Below are 16,597 nucleotides of genomic sequence, written 5' to 3'. Positions count from 1 at the left end.
TTTATGATGGCCGGTGGAGCTGTATCATGGAGGAGTGCCAAGCAGACCTTGATTGCCACTTCCACTATGGAAGCCGAGTTTGTCTCCTGTTTTGAGGCTACTTTACATGGTGTATGGCTTAAGAGTTTCATTTCTGGGCTTAGAATTATGGATTCTATCTCTAAGCCATTGAGAATATAATGTGATAATTCAGCTGCTGTTTTTATGGCTAAAAACAACAAAAGTGGGAGTGGAAATAAACACATCGACATTAAGTATTTAGCTATAAGGGAACGTGTTAAAGAAAAGAAAGTGGTCATTGAGCACGTCAGCACTGAGTTGATGATCGCTGATCCTTTGACTAAGGGCATGCCACCATTTAAATTCAAGGATCATGTAATGAATATGGGACTTGGTTCCATTATGTAGTTTCTCATTGTATGGACAATGTTATTTTAATGAAATTCTTAATTATTGTGATGTTTTTTCTCATATTTATGTGCACTTTTAAGTTGATTTGAGAAAATTCATTTAAGAAGGACCAAGAATAAACATAAGGTTTATTCATTAAGAAATTATTGCCACATAAATTATAATAAGAATAAATACATAGTAATACATGGAAGATAATACTCGTCATTAGAGGACTTATCGCCATGATTCATGTATCTATTACTTAATACAGATTATCAATGGGTTTTAAGTTGAGACATTAAGTTTGGAAGTATGGACCAAGTGGGAGAATGTTAAGCTCCATTAATTTTTTTGACAACTGCTGCCTACAATTCTGGAATCCAACTGCAGTCTTTCCTTAATTTCTGGAAACCAACTGCAGTAATTTCCTTAAATTAAGGAAATCAACTGCAATTAATAAATTTATTGTTGGGAGCTACTGAAGTGGTCCATTACTCCATCTAGAGTTCTCTACCTTGATCTATGGAAAACCTGACACATAGCCATCAGAAGCTTGATGGAAGCTTGGCTATAAATTTATATGTTTGGTCCCCAAGCTTGCATCTCAATCCCCTTCAGTTTTTTTACACCATCTAGCTGAGAGAGTAGAGCTTGGAAGTGCCTTCAGACTTTCTATATTCTTTTCTTTTGCTTGGATTGAAGCTGGAGTGCTGAAGTAAAGAAGCAAGTGGACTGTGGTTTGCATCAAGAACATCACCAATGGCTGGAGGTAATTTATATTTCTGGGCATTAAGTTTTAACGATTCTTTGAGTTTTCCGCATACAGAATCACTGTTGAAATTATAATTTATCAATAACACTCTAAATGTTATCATCACTATAGCTAAATATCTACACCTCCGACTTTTGTAACAAATGGCTGAAGGAGAAACAATGTCTGTGTGGGTCCATGTTTATCTATTTAGTTTTGGATGTCAGGTTCTGTAGCAGAGTGGAGTCTCATGGGGATTAATATATAGAAAAAAATTAATATGAGGACAGGCCTTGGAGTTTGCAACTGCTTACTAACATAACATTGCTATTATGAATGCTTTGGAGGTATAAAAATCCCATTTATTTGATGACGAATTGAGAGCCAAACGGTAGAGTTCAAAGAATCACTGGTTCGTGGAGAGTCACTCGACTCACTTCTACCAATGTGCATATACTATTTGTTTATGTATAAAGAATCATGATTTTGGGCTTGAGAATGTAAAAACGAGGAAACTCACGACTCTCAAAGTAGCAGCATCATGAGTTAGCAAGATGTAAATAACCCATTTGTTTACAAGTGGCATCGAGTATGAGAAACAATCATTTGTTGTGGGAGGCGATGGTAGTCTTGCTTGTGAGAAGTCTCTGTTACATTGACTGTTTTTGTTAGAAGAACATAATCAGTTTTGTTCCTTTAGAAGAAAGTTGTTCTTTCATTATTATTTAGGTCTACTCTTCATCTCTTCTTAATGAAAATTATTCATCTTTTACTTCTCAAACTTACATTGTAAATGGGTGAATTCTTGGTTGAAGTCGACACCCTTTTCAATGTTTATCGCAAGTGTTTTCTAATAGTGAATTGGAGAAAATGGCCCAACTTGATGATTTGTTACAGTTATTAAGCAATCTAATATTGTCTATTGTCCATTACGGTGTCCAAATCAGCAAGGACACATTATCTGACATCCAAACATGTTTACAAAATGCATAAAGCAAAATTGGTTTTTTGGAGTTAGAGTCACAATTGCAAAAGGATGAATTACGTGAACTAAAGATGCATTGTAAATATGAACTTGTTTTTGTTCAGTACACTCTGTTTAATTATGAATTCCAACGATAGTCTGAGATGGATTAGACCATTTCAGGGGCAAATTTGGATGCAGTTGAAAGTCTTGATGTGAAACATATAGTTCCCAAAATGTTCATCAGACCTTGGAAAGAAATTGTGCGTAACAAAAACAAAGTTGGTTTGGGATATAATAAGTGTTGACACCTAATCATAGGGATTGGGTGAACAACTGTAATTAGTGTAAATAAATAATAGAGGAAAAGGAGAGTCATCGGGAAATGAAACTAAACAATCACTCCCTCTTATATATAATAATGAACAACCTAAATGAATAATACAATTTTGATTTGAGGAGTTACCTCTTGGTCTGACATGGTATCAGAGCCAACTCTATCATTGGCATTACCGTTTTCCCTTGTAACTCCCTCTTGGCCTATGTTCTGCCTATTTTGTAGAACTGACACCTTTGTCATGCTCCAGAGGCCTGAATAGTGCATTGTCATATGTGTTTCCTATTCATGTTGGTCGTGTGGAAACTGAGTATTGAATTCCATTTTTTTTTGCAATATTAGTCCACTGATACCACCACTTTCATGCTCTGCCGCGTTTTTCCCTAGTGGTAACCGTCGGTTTTGCTTTAATGTTCTCACCGCCCGCATCCAAATCCCAGTAAATGCAATCTGAATATTGCATTGGTGTGGTCTATTCCATGCCTTGCATCTCGGATTGATTTGTTCTAATCCTTCTAATAAACCCAGAGACAACCTTCCAGGTAGAGAGATTGCAGGGGGATCTCTCAAGTCTCGGAGGAGCATAATCACATTGGGCTTATTATTCCTTAGATGGACGAGAGAATAGTCGAGGGATTTTGAAGAAGGTACTCTCCAATACCTCTCCACGCTGCTCTCCAATACCTCGCCACGCTACTCTCCAATACGTAGACCTCCATTGCCAGACCTACAGTTGCTCATACCTCCCAATATATGTTGTTATCCCCACACATATACGCAGCCAGTAGTTGGCTCTCCCAATATGCAGTGTTGGCTCTCCACACATATACACAATGTTGGTTCTCCCCAACAACATTCACACAGTGTGGCAGTTCTCCTATGCATTGTTGCCATCCATCACGCCTATATATATGCTCTGATACGCTTATGGTAATACTCCTCTCTTTGCATTCAGATTAGATGCTTTTTGTTGATTTGGTACGTTGCAGGAGTTTTCTAGCTCGAGGTTCCATGGTTCTCCACCAGAAGTACAATTTTATACATTGGCAGCAGAAGTATATATATATTTTTTATAGTTCATAGTTTTTTAAAATGCACTCATTAATATCTATTCAGGTGGGCGACTTCAGCTTGATTGGATACTCTGATTCAGACTTCGATGGAGACAAAGAAACTGGGGTATCTACTTCAGGTTATGCTATGAGTCTTGGATCAGGAGCTGTCTCCTGGCCAGCAGATTCCACAACAGAGGCAGAATATGTGGCAACAGCTGAGGCAACAAAAGAAATTGTGTGGCTCAGGAAAATCAAACACTCTCATTTTTAATGAGCTTTGGAAAGGAGTGTGTGTTGGAGATGGAGACAAAGAGCCAGAACAGCCTACCTCAGACAAGGAATTCGCCATTTGGGAAAATAAGAATAGCAAGGCTTATGCATTGATTGCAGCATCAGTAAATGAAGAGGTGAGTCGCCATATTTCGCCATTTTCAAATGCTTTCAAAGCCTTACAAAAACTGAAGGAACTCTATGACTCACACTCTGCACTTGAAGTTGTTCAACTCATGATTAAATTGTTCACCCTTGAATTACAAAATGATGATCCTCTTGCTCTTGCATTAGAAGTAAAATCTATTATGCATGATATCAAAGTCACTAATGTTGAACTGGACATTCCTCTGATAGCTTTTCTCAAGGCACTTTATCCCACTTACTCAAATTATCTTGAGCCATTGCAAGCAAATGGAAACCTCAAAGATATTACCTTTGAATCATTTGTGAAAAAATTTGCTGAAAGAGTGAAAGCTTTTGGGAAGAAGACAACTCCTCAGTCTTTTGAAGAGGTTGTGTGTCTTGCACATAGAGAGAAGAATCTTGCTCAAGATTCTTCCAGAGGAAGAGGTGGTCGAAGAGGAAGAGGAAGAAATTTCAGAGGCAGGGGGGGCAGACACTCTCAAGGAGAAAAGTCAAATTTGCATTGCATACGCTGCAAAAAAGACGGATCACATGATGCGTCCACATGCAAGTTGCCTTGGGACATAATTGAGCAGGAAAGAAACCAACCCAAAGGTAAAACTAATGACAAAGAGAAAGGTAAAGCACCTGAATCCGCTCACTATGTTGTGGCACACTGTAATATTGGAGTAAATGAAGACTTATTTAATGCTTCACTTGCTTCTTGGAAAAATGATTGGTTGCTTGATTCAGGAGCAACTTGCCACATGACTTTTAGAAGATATTTTTTTGAAGAATTTATTGATAATGTTGATGGAGCAGTATAATTTGCAAACAAATCAAAACTCAATCCATCAATGCTTGGCACAATCAGGCTTAAATTGCCTGGTCATCAAGACTTTCTTCTACATCATGTTTTATATCTCCCACAACTGAGGAGAAACTTTTTGTCCTTGATCCAAATCTGCCAGCAAGGGCACTCCGTTCATATGTTTGATGAAAAAATTGAGGTGAGAAAAGCATTAGACCAGTCACTTGTCATGACTGGGATAGAAGAAGAAAGGCTTCTCAAGCTGCAAGGTACCTCTTCTCATGCACAAAATTTCTCATACAATTCTCATTATGAATAAGGTACATTTCCATCAAGTTTATTATGGCATGCTAGAATTGGACACTTAAACTATGACAACCTCTGCTTTTTGAAGAAAAATGGTGTTACTGGTCTGCCTACAATTCCTAAGAAACTTAAGCAATGTGATGCTTGCATTCTAGGAAAGAATAAAAAATAGTTTTTTCATGATTCACATTCCAGAGCACATAGAAAACTTGAACTCATTCATTCAGATTTATGTGGTCCAATGCCTGTTCCTTTTGCAAATGGAAATAAATATATGATGACATCTATTGATGACTACACCAAAATGTGTTGGGTTTATTTATTGAAGAACAAATCAGATGCTTTTCAAACATTCAAGAACTTTCATACATGGATTGAAAATGATGCACAATCTCATATTGGCTCTATTCGCACTAATAATGGAAAAGAATACACTTCAAATGAATTTGAAAACTATCTTCGCCAACATGGGATCAAACATCAAACAATTGTGCCTTATAATCCCCAACAGAACAGAGTAGCTGAAAGAATGAATAGGACAATCTTAAATATGGTGCACTCCATGATGTTTTTCAAGAATGTAAAATTGATGTTTTGGGCTGATGCAGTTCTATGTGTTGTATATGTAAAGAATAGATGTCCATCTAATGCTATTAGAAACAAGAATCCTTATGAAATGTGGTATGGGCACATTCCTTCGGTAAAGCATCTCAGGGTCTTTGGTTCCACATGTTATGCCTTGATACCAAAGGTACATAGAAACAAACTTGGTGCAAGATGTCGTAAGTGTATCTTGCTGGGGTATTCAAACACCTCCAAAGCATACTGTCTCTATGATGAAGTCAATAATTTTTTTTTTGTATCTAGAGATGTAATCTTTCTTGAATAATCCAAAACTAACAATGTTGTTGAGCGCCAAGTTGATCGCTTGGATAGATTCGCAAATGCAAAATCATTTCAAGAATTTGATAATCATATTCCACATCTTGAAGGGGGGATTCCTATACTAGATAAACCTATGGAATCTTCTTCTGAAGCACTCTCTCCCCCACATGAAAATCCAACAACAAATGATACTTTAAGTGATGTGATTGACAAAATTGGGAGACTCAATCTTGATTTAGTCCCAACTCAATCAACGAAGCAGCCTGGATCATCTCAGAAAGGTCCCCCAAAGTGGATAAAAAAGACACTTGAAAGTGTTCATCCTAATGAGGTTGGAAAGACAAGAACTAGAAATTCAACCCGATAAATTGGAGGTGATGTAGATGACTCTGATTCACCTGTTGATATGGATGTTTCTTATGATTGTGAATTGAATTTGTCTACAAATTTTGAACCAACTTCCTTCAAAGAAGCTACTTCCCGTGATGAAATGAAAGAAGCAATGCAAAAGGAGTATGATGCCTTGATAAAGAATGACACTTGGAAGCTGGTTGATCCTCCATTGGGAACCAAACCAATTAGCTGCAAGTGGGTCTACAAGAACAAGTATAAAGCTGATGGCTCACTTGACAAGCACAAAGCTAGGCTTGTGGCAAAAGGTTTTGCACAAAAGGAGGGGGTCAATTATGAGGAGACTTTTGCCCCCACGGCAAAATGGGCTACCATCCGGACACTCTTTGCCCTAGCAGCTTAGAATGGTTGGAAAGTCCATCAAATGGATGTAAAAACTGCTTTCTTGAATGGAGATCTAAAAGAGAATGTTTTTATGTCCCAGCCTGACGGATTTGCTGTGAAAGGACATGAACATAAAGTATGAAAACTTGTGAAATACTTGTATGGCCTCAAACAAGCACCACGAACCTGGTATGAAAAACTAACTGAGCATCTTCTGAAACTCAATTTCAAACATTATGATCTTGATGATGCAACTTTGTTTGTCAAGAAGGTTGGCAAAACAATTGTATATCTTGTGGTATATGTAGATGATCTTTTGATGACAGGGAATAATGAGAGCTACATTTCATCCATAAAGAAGGAATTGAGGAAATGTTTTGAAATGACTGATTTGGGCTATGTTCATTACTATCTTGGTATTGAAGTAACTCAACATCCGAATTCCATATTCCTTTCTCAAAAGTACATTGGAGATTTGTTGAACAGGTTTGGCATGACTGAATGCAATCCTCTGACTACTCCAATGGAACAAAACTTAAAGCTCACATCCATTGAAGGAAAAGAATTTGAGGATGCAACAAAGTATAGACAACTTGTAGGAAGTCTCAACTACCTAAGTACTACAAGACCAAACATTTCATTTACTGTTGGAATCCTCTCCAGGTTTATGCAAAAGCCTTGTGAGGGACATTGGGCTACTGCAAAAAGAGTTCTAAAGTACTTGAAGGGAAATGAAGACTTTGGACTCAAGTATACACAGGTGGGCGACTTCAACTTGATTGGATACTCTGATTCAGACTTCGATGGAGACAAAGAAACTGGAGTATCTACTTCGGGTTATGCTATGAGTCTTGGATCAGAAGCTGTCTCCTGGAGATCACGCAAATAATCAGTTCCAGCAGATTCCACAACAGAGGAAAAATATGTGGCAGTAGCTGAGGCAACAAAAGAAATTGTGTGGCTCAGGAAAATCCTGGAAGATTTGTAAGTAAAACAAGTACAATCGACACCAATCATGATTAACAATATCTCGGCAATAAAGTTGGCCAAGAACCCAAAGTTCCATGATCGAACAAAGCACATCAATACAAAATATCATCTAATTCGACATCATGTTGAGGACAAAACAATCCATCTTCGCCATTGTTCCACTAATGAGCAGATTGCAAACATCTTCACCAAAGCGCTTGGAAGAGAAAAGCTTGAAAGATTCAGAATGGTGCTTGGACTCACCAACATTCCTTTAGATTAAGGGGGGGAATGTTGACACCTAATCATAGGGATTGGGTGAACAACTGTAGTTAGTGTAAATAAATAATAGAGGAAATGGAGAGTCATCAGGGGATAAAACTGAACAGTCACTCCCTCTTGTATATAATAATGAACAACCTAAATGAATAATACAATTTCATTTGAGGAGTTACCTCCTGGTCTGACAATAAGAATGTTTTTTTTTCATGTTTTTGAACTTTCAAAGCCTATATAGTTTCATAGTGCTATATTTTTGGATGATGTTGTCCCATAACAAATTGTTAGATGTCTGACAAAGTTGGACATGAGAAATATGTTTGTTATGATCTTCATCCTTGTGAACAATGTGGAAAAAAGAATCATCATTTAGATAGATGTTTCAAGCATAAGACTATTGTAAGAGAGAATTAATTTTGGATGGATTGCTTCTTGGAATTGGTCTAAAAATGCCAAGAAAATTTACAGGTCATACCACAGTATATTTGTGAGAGTATTGACCAACCTTGTAATGAAGTGTACTTCATCTTCTCACCCTGTATCTGATAAGGGGGGAATTGATGGTCTGTTATAGGTTTAAAGATTTGTCAAATGAGCCAGAGTCAGAGATAATCAAAGTTATACTACTATAACCTAGAGTCTGAGTTCAGAAATCAAATTCAAAGTTGTAGACATATTGTTTTGATTTATGCTCCATAAGCATTATACTCGATGAGCATGATTGCATGTTTTTGACATGTTGAGATTTGTTCTAGGAACTGCTTTGATAGTTCAAAAGTTGGTTTGTTTGAGGAACTACTATGATAGTTACAGAGATGATGATCATCCTTAAACCATCACTGGGCTAGACCTTGTGTTCTCCCTCAATTTTTTTATCATTTGTGATTTTTATTCAACCAGTGGTTGTTATGCATTTTTGCATTTTTAGCTCTCATTCTTGGACTTTGATACATCCCTTCGGATTAAGTTGGTATGTTAAACACCTAATCCTCGATATTGTAGCTATTTGGGTTAGTGTGTGTTATGGTGATTAGTTATTAGAGTATAAGAAAACCTGGAAACTTAATCAATGATTTTCATACTGTATTAATATGTACACATTGTACATCATTCTTTGGGAGATATCTTAATAAAGTTGAGTTTATTTTCCAATTCATGTCTCCTACTAGAACCTCTTATGTTTGAAGGATTTTTCTCATAGTTAAATCATGGATAATAGAGAACATTCAATGGAGGATTGGTAAAGACAATAATATGAAGATTTGGGAAAATGCATTTGTTGGAAGCACTAGAAACTACAATCTTTCACCACTCTTGATTAGGCATTTTAGAGACAAAGGTGTTTTTTCTTAAATCAAATCTCAAAAGAAAATTTGTTGGATCCATGGAAGTTGCTACTTGCTAATATGCTTTTTTGTTATGCAATTTTGGTCAACACTTTCAACATGATCACAGAAGCTTTAGTATATTTTGAAATATAATACATATTTTGAACAATATTTCACTATGTTGATAACATATGTAAGTTGATATAAACACTTTTTGATTAATATAAAAGTGTTGTTTTTTCTTTCTCTAGTGGTGTTATCGCAGTCAGTGTTCAATGTCAGTTGCCATGCAATTCATTAGCTTGTGAATTTGAGTACTGGGCAACTGACAAGGAATTTGAAGTCATCCTACTAGGTTTGGGAATTTGAAATTCTATAAAATATGTTTTTTATTTCATAATGTATTTGACAGTTCATTATGTATTTGGTATTTCAAAATGTAATACGTAGAGGAATGCAGTGAGTGTTATAAATTTGATGTTTTAAACAATAAATTTATGAATAGATAATTAATGGAGTAGGTGAATTTGAAGTAGCAATTTAATACTAGATTGATTAATTGATTGATTGATTGATTGATTTTTTTTGTTAGTTTAAAGTTGACGAGTTTACATAATGCTATTGTTTTGTAAGTTTTCGAAGAAGTTGAATTTATCTCTATATTCAAAAATACAATTTAAATAATAAAATTTATAGTGATTTCACCAAAAAAATATTTTGTTAGATACCAACCAAAAAACCCTAAATAATAAGAAAAAAAAAACTAAATAATCACTTTGTTAAACTAGACCAATTCAATGATGTTATAACTTGTTACTCACATAGTTAATAAAACCCGATACAAACTTAAAAAACTAGATACAAACTCAAAAATCCATTTAAAATTATAAAGAATAATCTTATTAAAATCCATATAAAATTATAAAGAATAATCTTACTTTTGCCAAGGCCATGGAGGTGAGTTGAGCAATGGAAGTTAAGCTTTAGAACTCTCGCTCTGTGCTTCATAATCACTTCAATTTTAATTTTTTTTCTTTAAACCTGGTCATAATCTTTATCTTCTCAATTTTCATCAACAAAGTAGAATCACAATAATAAGAACAAAGTCTATAAGAGTGAGCACCCCACCTAAAATATTGTGTTGTCATATTTAAAGACTTCATCTGCAAGCCTAAAAATCCACAAAATTAAGCAATCAACTTTTTCGTAATTTATCGCATGGATGGGATAGCCTCTCCATCCAGGTTCGACCCGTGATACATATTTGCGCTGCTGTGTAGCGATTGTACTTGTTGGATTGCCGTTGATGCAACATATGCTCGGAATATCAGGTTATAAATAAATTGTACCATGATGTCATATATACAGCGTCTTCAAAAGGGATTTTCCCTCTAAATAAAATATATATATAAATAAATAAATTTGCGTAATTTCCGGAAAAGAGACTCGGCCGCCAACAACATTCCCTCAAACATAAAAAAAAATGGTTGACAAACAAAGATAAAGAAAATGCAAAGAAACATCAAAGAAGAGCCAGCAGAACGAAGAAAGGACTATGACAAAATAGATAGATCTGGACCGACGAAATGGTTCCCCCTGTTTCACACTACAATAAACCGGAATTTCACCTGCAATTAATCATGCGAACCTAAGTGTTTATCGAATATTTGACGTGTTATTTGGGCATCTAAATATCAACTAGTGCATAAGGTTTTGGACGAAAAGTTATAACTAGCATTTGCACCAAATGTCGCAAAGGGAACGCCGTAAGGCATAAATTGAATTATGCAAATACAAAAAAAAAAATACTTTGATAAAGAATAAAAATATATTGAATGCTCACATCAATGTCCCATTAACTGGAACCACTTAGTAGACATATCTATGAACATTAGAATTACACACAATGATCAAGAAATTTCTCATATAGAAACAACACCTTCCACAACAACCTTTTCTCACATCCACATTTTAAAGTAGACATATCTATCAACATTAGGATTACATACCATGATCAGGAAATTTCCCATATACAAACAACACCTTCCACAACAACCTTTTCTCACATCCACATTTTAAAAAATGGCTTGGAACATGATTGGAATATCCCATATTTCCTTTTTCATTATGTAGATAAATCTTTCCCATATACAAACAACACCTTCCACAACAACCTTTTCTCAAATCCACATTTTAAAAAATGCCTTGGAACGTGATCGGAATATCCCATATTGCCTTTTTCATTATGTAAATAAATTTTCCACATTACTATTTTCATCATGAAGATTGTTAGTTCATTGTTGTAAAGTGTCAGTGTGTTAAATTCAATACTACAAGTTCAACAGGTGAAAAACATTCCTTAATTAGCGTAATATGCATTTTTCTCTCACCGTGTATTTTTCAGTCATTCATTACAAAACTTGCATCAAATAACACAAGTAACAAATTAACATGTATTTTCTCTTCATTATTTTCATCACGGAGCCAAGAAACACGAAATCCTAGAGTGGGTGTTCGTTATATCCAAATTGTTGCAATGGATGTGACCTGCCATCAAAAAGAGCATTCCCATCCTTAGATGAACCCCATTCTTCTTCAGTTGACCACTTGATTTTATTCAATTCCCATCTTTTTTTCTCCATTCATTTGCCCCATCTTACCCCATTCTTCTTCAGTTGACCACTTGATTTTATTCAATTCCCATCATTTTTTCTCCATTCATTTGCCCCATCTTCTTATCTATCAAAGGATTGCCCTGGTCCTTTGAAGCATTACCACTAGTAACAAGGAGATCATCAAAAAACACACTTTACAACTTTGAATAGGGCTGAGACATATCACATACAAGAGTCTTCAAGCTGCAATATTTTGTTCAAATAATGCATGCTAAGATCATTTTTCTTAAATTTCAATTTATAGTAGGTTGTAATTTAATATTTAAAATAATTATTTTAAAAAAATGTAGTAAACTAACAAAAAAAACGTATGCAATAATGTGCCAAATTATATAGAGTAAGTTATGTATGAGTGGGTACTATGAGATATTAAGTGTAATAAAAAGTAATTGAATGGTGTTTCTCACAAGTTTGGAAATTATAATAATTGTTATTTTATTTTTTAATTATTAATAATTATAATACATTTAATATAGATGAAATATTATTAATTAAACAGAAATCGAAATAAACAACTTCTAAAAACACCATTTTGCACTTTCAATTATATTTTAAATTATCCCACATGGATGTCAACGATATGTCATGTACTTGTTCACTATTTTTTTTATTGATATCATTAATAAACAACTTTTAAGAACACCATTTAGCACTTTCAATTATATTTTAAATTATCCCACATGGATGTCAACGATATTTCATGTAATTGTTTTGTTTTATTAATGATAATGACCATAAAAGTACATCGAAGCATATTCAATGCACCTTAGTTGCAACTTGCAAATTGTGATAGTTGTCCACACACGCAATTGCAAAACTTGACAAACAAGACGCCAAGATAAGATTATCGCATACACAGTTCTGGTATTGATATTAAAATTGCTCCCATGAACGTCATTGCTCTCCGACAGGATGACCTCTCCCCGCATCAATCGTGATGTAATACAAGACTATGTGTATCTCGAAAGTCAATAAATTATTCCTTACACGGCTGGAATTCCTCAATTCAAATCAACAAGTAACATCCCTAAAATCTATCTGGAACGTCCCTAAAATATAATGGATTGGAAAAATGATCATAGTGTTCAATCATAAATGTCCATGATTGTCAAAATTGAAGATATAAGCTTGGGTTATCCCTGAAATCTACCCAAAAAATCCCTCAAATCTGGCAAAAACATCCCTAAAATCTATCTGGAACATCCCTAAAATCTTCCCAAAACATCTTGAGGATGGCCAGCGAATCCCCAAGTCCCCAATAAAGTCCCCAACAGTTTGGGACATTTCCGAAGGTTCCACAAGACCCTGGAATGCAAGGTACATGGGTTTTTTTTTTTTTTGGGGGGGGGGAATGGTCGAGTGGACCATAGCCTACATATTATATTAGCAAAAAGACACCAAGCCATGCACAAATATAAGCATTCCACAAAACACAAAAGATAAAAAAAAAAGTACACTAGCAAAGAAAGATGCACTAAATGTTCTTAATGTAATGACACATTCAAATTTGTTATTTTAGAGATGTTCACACTAGTTACAAACTTTCAAGAGATAATTCCAAAAGAGTGGAGACTTAAGATTGAATCACAATGCAATCTATTGCAAACCTTCAAGCACTCCATCACACTTAAACACCACTACACACCTTAACAATAAGACCAAATTGTATATCCGAGAAACATCTACCTGGGTCAATCTTATCATGCCAACTAGATTTCTAGTTTGGTTAAAGTCATGGAATTGCATTGTTTACCTTCAATCGATAGGAGAAAAACATCATCCCCGCATAAAGATATTTGGTATTAAGATAAGATAAGATAATTTTATTATTGTCTAACAAATGACCACAAAATTAGGTCAATAGGACTAAAGAAGAAGTTGAGTATGTTGTCATTGATGTCAAGCAACAGATGCAGCAAGAGCAAGATGAGGTTCAAGAAGCAGGTGCAGGATGTCGTCATTGATGTCCTCGACACACTGCATAGATGGATGAGTGGATGCAGAGGATGTAGTGGTGAAACCCTAGCCTAGGGTTTGGTTTCCTGGACGATGGACACACCCCGCAATTGTTGAAGTTTTTGATGATGCAGATCAAATAGTTTGTCTTGGATACTCTCGTCATCAAATTCTCCTCGTCATGTTGATTACAATGGTATGTGGAGCATCCTGTGGGCCTTCATGGTTTGAGAGGAATGCTTAGTCAAAGTTGAAGACCTAGTCTATGGCTCAAAACCCCATGATGCTGAGGTGGCATCATATCATTGGTTGAACAATGTGGCAAAGATGATAAAATTAATAATCAAATTAATTAATGGTCCCAATTTGAAATGTTAGAAGGGTAAGATTAATTATCAAATTTATTTAGAATATATGGTCCAAATTTGAAGTCGACCTCAAATATTATGGCTCCAACATTGAGTGTTAAATAAAATATTTTTCTCTCCAATTAATTTAACTCAAAAATACTTTCCCTCCTCGAGTCATGTCGGCTACATTTTGTGAAGTAGCCCGTCAAGTATTCAAGAACGCACTCGGTCCCTAAAAAAGGATAGCATCTCTACCCAGTGAATCAAGTCATTTGATCCTCTCAGACCCGTGGAGGAGGACTGTAATAGTCCTGCAGCCTTGAAGTAATTCGAGAAGGATTTTATGTTTTTGTTTTTGGTAAGGGGTTCGTTGGGTTGTGAATGATTTCTACATGGTTTTGTTGGGGTACAGTTTGATATCTGCAGGTAGCGTTGGAGAATATTTACACCATGAGTTTTGTCTACAATGAAACTACTCGGCCCTATCCTACTAAAAATTTGGCCTCAGTTAAATCACCAATTTCTAATTTATGCCACGTTTTGCTAGAATTCTTCTGCAATCTGGTGCAGCGTATTGAGATCAAGATATTCGCTCTAAAATATAATCTTTTTGGCTCTCTACTCTCAGCCTGAGCACATCCTATAGAGAGGGCTCCTATGTATGGGGTTTCCAGGAACAGTGGGCATGTATGATTTCACCGATTGCAACTTATTTAGAGCGCATGTATAACTACAACGTGTTTCTTCCTTGTAGTTATACAATGATTGGTGACATTTAATTTTGGAAGTGTGTGTCACTGCTGTGGATTTGCTAACAGCCTTGATTTCTTTTTGAGCACATTTAACTCTGTAGTTCGGTGAAAATACCCTGAAATAGCACAATCTGAAGATTTGTTGCAGTGATCCAAAAATAAAATACTCAATTATATGTGAGCCTGCATCCTCAGCAAAAGATTTAAGCAAACTCAGTGAAGTTTACATAACATTGGACATCAAATAAGTTCAGCCTTGACATTATTCATCAAGGATTGTATATTGATCACCTGTGGCTAATGATAAATCCCTATGGAAAATTCGATTCATCTGTGGAATATTTGAAAATCTGGAGATTGATACAAGGTGAAGTTCAAATTAGTTCAAGTTGGTAATTCTCTGGAACAATATCTGAAACTCTGAGTTTGTTGGTATACTTGTGTGCCTTAAATTTGTAGCGTATGTTCTAAAGGTGTCATTAGTCCAGACCTAGATCTACACAGAGATAAGGCAGAGATCCAAACTGTTGAAGGTAGCTAAAGTATTTTTGATGTTATGAATTTCTCTGTCTTTATATCTTGGCATCAATTTTTGGTATGCTTTGAATTGGTCCTACTCTGGTTTACGGAAGACACATATCCACTGAAGCAGCCACAACAGTTGTACAGGGTTCCTGTTAAGAACAGCTCGTACCCTTGTTTATTCACTACATTTATGAGTATGGCCTAGGGTTCACATTATTTAGGTTGTTAGTAATCATAGCAATCATCTTTAATTTGGCTTTTGTCATATATCATAAAGTAACCCTGTGACCTTAATACTATAGAAGCAAAGTTCCACAGTGTGTAGTGCCTTTTGTGTAATGCAACGTGTATGTCTGCTCATCAAACATCTGAAAAGAGACAGATCCTTGAAGAGAGAATTCTGAAGTATGAGGACTGAAGTCTGAACTCCTTCCTGTAGCAGTAACCTTGTGGCAATAACTTCTAAGCGCTGATGTAAGGGGACTTGATATAGTGACCTTGTGACAATGGCTTGATGACTGTTTTTATAACAGTTCTTTGTTGACAAAGAAAGCCCAGCACTTGATGAGGGAGCAGTAAGCTTGTTAGTGACTATACAGAACTGTTGATAACAGTGATATCAGTGAATTTGAGGCTTGCACTTGAATTTACAATATTGACACTTATATTAGTTTGTAGATCATGAGACAATGATCTTTCATGAAACTCAATGCCTGATACATAATGATGACAGAGCCTTCAATGCAGATAGTGACCTTGCTTGATGATGGTAACCTTGGCATTGACAGCAGTATTCTAGACGTGATGGTGACAGTGATAGTGGCAGTATATAAACAGGGATGTGTGGCAGACCATTTGACAGTTCATACAGAGTTCCTGTTACACCAGTATTATTCTTGTGACAACAGTACTATTCTTGTTCCAACAGTATTATTCTTGTGATGTGTTTGACTTGGACAGCAGCAACAGAGGCAGCAGTGAATGACCCCAGCAGAGCAGTTTGCAGCAGTAGCATTAGAGGGACGAGGCAGCAGTGAATGACACCAGCAGAGCAGTGTGCAGCAGTAGCATTAGAGGGACGCGTTGAGCAGCAGTGGTTGCAACAGTGGGCAGCGGTAGCAGTAGTGATT

Source organism: Pinus tabuliformis, chromosome J (genome assembly GCF_031772625.1).
Source record: "Pinus tabuliformis cultivar Carrire ecotype Pingquan chromosome J, CPIR1, whole genome shotgun sequence".
In the NCBI taxonomy this organism is placed as follows: domain Eukaryota; kingdom Viridiplantae; phylum Streptophyta; class Pinopsida; order Pinales; family Pinaceae; genus Pinus; species Pinus tabuliformis.
This window is presented reverse-complemented; position numbering follows the sequence as displayed.